Here is a 6,356-nt window from a genome sequence, read left to right on the forward strand (position 1 = left end):
TGAATTAGTCCCTTGAGGTGTATATGTGTTGTGAAGGCTTTCTCCTAGTTTACACTGATTTTTCTTTTTTTTTTTTTAAGTTTGTGTTTTCTCCCCACTGTTTTTGCGCTCCTCTTTGTAATTCTATCTCAGGTTCCTCCAAAATAAGGCCCCAGGAACCCCCAGGTTCAAATATGTCCCTGAGCTTGGTCCACTGCTGTCTTGTCTTCATGCTTCGGTATTCGTTCACCAACATTAAACCCCAGGATAGAAGATGTGACACAGCAGGACTCCCTCTTCCATGGCACGAGTCCTTTGCTGACTTGAGAGGTGGCAGTGGCAGCCAACACAGAAAAAGGACTGGAACTTTCCCTTGGAACTGGACTGTGATAAGTGCCTCAGGAATCTCATCATCTTTTCCTTGAGCCCTCCCTCTAGTTTCTGAAGATAGAGTAGAAAATAATCTTCTCGGAAGGGACTGATAAACAATTCCAAAAGACAAAACACATACTTCCAATGCACTGTGCTTTCAGATATCCTAGATTTAATTCAGCTGCCAAATGAGCTGATTGAGGTATTCACCTCAATAAACAGGTAAGCCCACCTCCTTGAGGAAGCCCACCCTATTCTTGGCAGCAGGAGGGGCCCCTGAAAAATGGAAAGGACATAAGAACTCAGAGATCGTCTGGAAATTCTTCCCCGGAAAGGCAATTTCATGAATGAGGTCTTCCGAGCAAATAACACCATCCTTCCCCAGGTGCTTCCCAATCACTGTGTTGTCAGTCCGAGCAAATAACACCATCCTTCCCCAGGTGCTTCTCAATCACTGTGTTGTCAGTCAAAGGGATGGCTTTATTCTTCTTCCTCTTTTTTGTAAGTACCTCCATGCTCATCGTGGAGCCCAATAGGGGGCTTGAACTCAGGACCCTGAGATCAAGAGTCAGAAGCTTAATCCACTGATCCACCCACATGCCCCAGGATGGTTTTATTCTTGACTTTGGCTTGTCCACGTTTCCAGATGAGTTCCCGGACAGACTTCAAATTTGGAAATCCCCAGGTCACATAAGGTTCATTTTTATATACGCAGCATTTTTATGGTCTGGGGGGATCACTCTGACAAAGACACCACTGAAAATCTTCAGGCAAAGCTTTGCAGGGGTCCTCTGCACTCATTAATCCTTTGGATGTGAACAAAGGCCAAGGAATGTTTATCTGGCACTTCTAAGCCATGATGTTTCACTTCTAGATGTCTGAGGCACACCCTGTCACGTTGCTACAGCCAGGAATCGTGGGAACCATTCCAGTCGCTTAAATTTGAGCTCTTTTATGTTCTTCTGCTCCTTCTTGTCTGAAAGTACCTGCTTTGCTTGAGTGGCTTTAAGGGCCTGATAAGCCTTCCTCCTTTTCAGGAGATTTTCTGGAACCAAAGGGATCTTTTTTCTTTGCTCTTGCTCCGCCATGTTTCCAAAGCTCTAAGTGTGCATTTCAATGAGTAGGAGTTTTATATTTTCTTGTAGTTCAATCTATTAAACCTCTCCCATATAGTTTGTGCTTAGTTTTTGAAATACCAAGAACCATTTTGGCAATATTTCAACAGCTTTACCTATATGACACAATGTTTTTTATATACATATATACAAATACGTTAAAATAATAAATATGACTAAATTATACAGCTGTAACTAGCTTTAAATATTGTAATTAAAATTGTACAATTAAAATAAGCATGCCAGCCAATGGTTTAAAAAAAAGTTTCACTTTGGTATTTATTTAGCTTTTGAGCTACTGAAATCAATGGCCAGAGTGAAGCAATTATCTGATGCTTGTGGGTGGCAACGTTGGAGAATCTCAGCCTCTTCCTCCATCCCACCCTATTTTTGTCTTTCATAGCAGATATTTATCTTAATGTGAGATTATATTATTTTCTTTATAATCATAATCTTAAAAGCTTAAAATAGTACTAAATTTCGTGTGGAATAAAGCATATTCTCAGCATCTTACTGTCTTAGTGATTTCTACTTTAGCCTTAAGTATAATTATGTAAACTCTTATCTAGACTGTTGTTTTAACTTAGTGCTATCTAAAAATAATGAAAAAGGGAAAATATAGAGCCCAAATTAACCATAACTACCTCTGCTTTCTGAGGAAGGCAGAGTATTCATATCAGCGAAGAAAAAAATCTCTCTATGGCTTCTTTCTCCTAACATACACTGGTGGAAGAGAGAGAAGGGTTCGAGAAATTCCAGTTTGGCAGAGCCTTTGGATATTCAAATGGAGTCCCAGCGCTTAGTTCTTCAGGGGAAGGGCCAGAGATTTGGGGGTGGAGGACAGAGAAGAAGAAAGAGGGGAAGAGAGGGCTAAGTAATTTGGCAGAAGGCTGGAGACTGAGCTGGTAAATACGTTCAAGGAACTTTTTAAGGAAAAAGATTGGAGATTCGAGATGACTCCACTCTCCCTGGTAATTCAGATCTTTGTTATAATCTGCTTTATATATACATGCTTTGTGTGAACAATGCTTTTGAGGAAAGGAAATCTGTTTTATGTGATGCAAGGTGTAACAGGGACAGCATGTGTGGGATAGTGAGATGATCCTTCTATTGAACCAGCTCAGCTGTGAAAGATGATATGCACAAATAGGAATTGGGTGGCTTTGTGCTCCTCAAAGACATTGAGAAGAATGTGTGCCTTCACTCACCCTCAGCAAGGGGCTCAGGCAATGTTATTAGGATCTCCTGTCATCTGAGTGATACAAACTAAGGAAAAGAACAGGAAGCATTTAGCAATCACTTGTCCTTTGCAATTCTGAAGTCCAGCCAGGCACATATATAACAGGGGGCAACAAATGTTTCCCTGGTCATTATTTGTTTGAAGCTCTTGAATTTATCCTCTGTGATCTTGGCTCTACACTTTTGTTTTTTCTTTTCATTAGAAGATGTTCTCTCAACCTGCTTCCCGCCCATAAAACAATGGGGGCCTAGAGAGCTCTATTCATTTTGAACTGTCTCTATGCCTTTTCATTAAAGCTTATGGTACTTTAGTAAGTATTTATCTTAAAAATGTTCTGGGTTCCCTATGAATGTTACTGGGTATCACACCATAGTAAAAACAAACAAACAAACAACAACAAAAAAACTATATCCATATTTTTTTTTTCTAAAATGGGCTTCTCTTTGGGCCACAGGCAAGGCTGTTGTGGGAAAATATGCCCTTAATATTCTTAGAAAGTGCCTAGATGGGAGGGTCTACTAGATGCTGCCTTTAGTCTTATAAGGTTTTAACCAGGGATTTTTAGCCAAACCCTTGATTTAATCTTTACTCTGAGGTCATTTCTTACTTTGATAATGTTTTGCTGGCCTGAATGTCTGTCCTCAGTTTTCTATATTTCTTCTTTATCCTGCCTAAAAACTAAACAGTTCCTTGTTTAGTTAATCTCTCTCTTCCTGTATTTTATCAATGTGGCTAAGAGAAGCCAATTGTATTTTCAGTATTTTGCCTGGAAATCTCCTTATCCACATCAGCAAATTCAGAGCCATTGACTGGAGGCCTAAGAGGTGAGAAAGAGTGATGAAACCAAACAGTTCTGGAGCTGGGGCAGTTGTACATCAACCGGACAGGTGACACCCTCATTTGCTCAAATCAGTGAGTTCATTAGCTGCATCTCCTAGCTTCCATGATCCCACAGGTGATAGTGTGGCCAAAAAATTCTACCACTCTGTAACACAGCTTACTCTTTTTTATGAGCCTCCAAGGGCAATTTTCTGTTATTCCAGGTTGATCAGACAGCTTCCTCAACGAACTTTCTCTTGCCACCCAGTATCAAAACCAATGACAGGGGTTTTAGGTTTTTGTTATAGCAGCAACCCACTTCCAGATACCAATTCTGTTTCGGATATCTGTTGTTATTGCTATGTAATAAACCAGCCTAGCATTTAGTAGCTTAAATCAATATCCATTTTATTGCTCACAATTCTTTGAGTCAGGAATCTGGGCAAGGGTTTGTGGGAACAGTTCATCTCAGCTTTGGTGGGGTCAGGTGGGGCAGATAAGTTTGGAAAATCCATGCTGTCTGCCAGTTGGTGCTGGCTGTCAGCTTGGGCACCTTGGTTCTCCTCTGTTTGACCTCTTATCATCCAGGCCCATCTCTTTCCAGGTGGCCTCTCCAACAGGGTAGCCTGGACTTGTCTACATAGCAGTTGGCATCCAAGAGGGCAGAAACAGAAACTGCAAGGTGTCATAAGACCAAGAAATCACAGTTATCATTTGCACTGCATTTTATTGGTCAGAGAAAGTCACAGGGCCAGTCCAGATTCAAGGAAAGAGGAAAGAGACTTTATTTCTTTGTTGGCAAAGTCGCAAAGCAGAAGGGCATACAGGATGGGATGGATTGGTGTGACCATCTTTGGAAACAACCTACCTCACAGATAGAAGCAAAACGATCATGAATCCACATACTCTCTGAGGCCACTGTATTTCATAATCCAACAATAAACCTGATGTTCAAGTTATCCTTAGCAATCTGGCTCATTAAGCCAAGTGAGGTCAGAAGGGAGGTAAGACGTTAAGCAGCCAACACAGACTGCTTTTACAATAATCCTCTATGTACTTGTTCGAACATTTCGAGAGACAAACCACCTCAGAAGGCGACCTGTTCCCTTGTTTTTTTTTTTAAAGATTTTATTTATTTATTCATGAGAGAGAGAGAGGCAGAGGGAGAAGCAGGCTCCCAAGGAGCAGGGAGCCCGATGCGGGGCTCGATCCCAGGACCCTGAGATCATGACCTGAGCCGAAGGCAGAGGCTTAACCGTCTGAGCCACCCAGGCACCCAACCTGTTCCCTTGTTGAATGGCTCTAAATTCTAGAGAAGTTTTCCATTTGCGAAGGTGAAGCTGCCTTTCTGGACTCCTCCAATGGTCAGTTATCTGCCCCCTGGAGCCACTCACAGGAAACCTACCCCCTTCCAAGTATGGCTGACCATATCTAGATTTAGGTATTTTAAGATTTTAAATTTAGACATTTTAAGATAGACTTCTTGACCCAAACTTAACATCCACCAATGTCTTTGTCTATCCCAAATTGTGATTTCCAGAAACATGTGTTTATGTGTATAACATGTAACTCATAGAATGAATTTTGCTCAGTATGATATGTTTAAGAAGAGTATGTAAGAGATTATAGAAAATTTTAAAATATCTGACAATGGAAGTAAACAAGCCGTTTACTGAAAGTGGATTAAACCTTTGCCTGGCTTAACTATTCAGTTTGATCTTAGGGATATCCAGTGCTTGAAATTTGTCTTGTCACAACTCTTTCATAACTTATTTGCTGTTTACCAAAATAATTATCTAAATGTAGCATCTTCTAGAGCTGGTATTCAGTAGAGGGTGCAAGCAGCTGAGTAGTAATACACAAATTCTAAGAAAAGCTGAAGGCAAAGTTTGTTGTTATAACTGATAAAAAAAACAGCCCAGATACAACAAAGTTGGTTTGATGCCTTGTGTGCCAAAATGAAAAATATGGAGCATGTATGACTGGCTGGAGAATCATTTCTCTCTGTGGATGGTGCTTAAGTAAGAAGGTGCCTCAGACCCAAAATTAGGATGAAGCTTTTACTAGTCAGGGCAGGTGGCTATAAAAAGATAAGAATAATGAAAAACTACAACCAACAAGTAGAACAAGAACTTAGTCACAGCCTTGTTGACCCACAACAAGGGGTCATGTCTGATATGCCTTAGTCATGTCTTATCTTATTAAGACAACAACCCCAAATTTTCCTGACAACAGTTTTTTTTGGTGCCAATATTTTGGGGTTTTTTTTTGCCTCTGAGTACCAGCCCCCTAATAAAATCAGAAAGCTTTCAAATGTGTGCGTCTGTTTATTTTATAAATAGAAATATATTTGGGGATATATGAAAGGAGCAAAGTATTTATTTCACCACACAGGAAAGGACTTTAAAAATATTCATTGTTGTATAATGGTTTTTAAAGCATTAAAGCGGGACAGATGCTTTGAATTTATGAAGACTAACACATATATAATTAATGACTTTCCTCTTTGTATTGTACTTGCTTAGACTTGTTTAGGCTTAGTGAAAAGGCTATATAGAGGGGAAGAAAACAGTGTGTGTAAGTAATAATAAAGATATAATGGGGACTATTAGAGAATCAAAAATAGTCCTCTGTATACAATTAGTTTGAAGATAGTTCCAGATATTTCTCTACATTCACCTTTCATCATTAGTGCATAAGTGATGTGAGAAGATCTTTTTCTTTTTTTTAACATTTTATTTATTTATTTGACAGAGAGACATAGTGGGAGCAGGAACACAAGCAGGGGGAGTGGGAGAGGGAGAAGCAGGCTTCCCATGGAGCAGGGAGCC

The 6,356-nt window shown here is 40.1% G+C and overlaps 1 pseudogene; it reads right to left on the bottom strand.

Annotated features, from left to right (window-relative positions):
* Positions 1–523: 523 nt before the first annotated feature.
* LOC118023186 lies at positions 524–1,439 on the bottom strand (annotated as a pseudogene).
* Positions 1,440–6,356: the final 4,917 nt, after the last annotated feature.

This window comes from Mirounga leonina, unplaced genomic scaffold (genome assembly GCF_011800145.1).
Source record: "Mirounga leonina isolate KUSES-001 unplaced genomic scaffold, KU_Mleo_1.0 Mir_178, whole genome shotgun sequence".
Lineage (NCBI taxonomy): Eukaryota > Metazoa > Chordata > Mammalia > Carnivora > Phocidae > Mirounga > Mirounga leonina.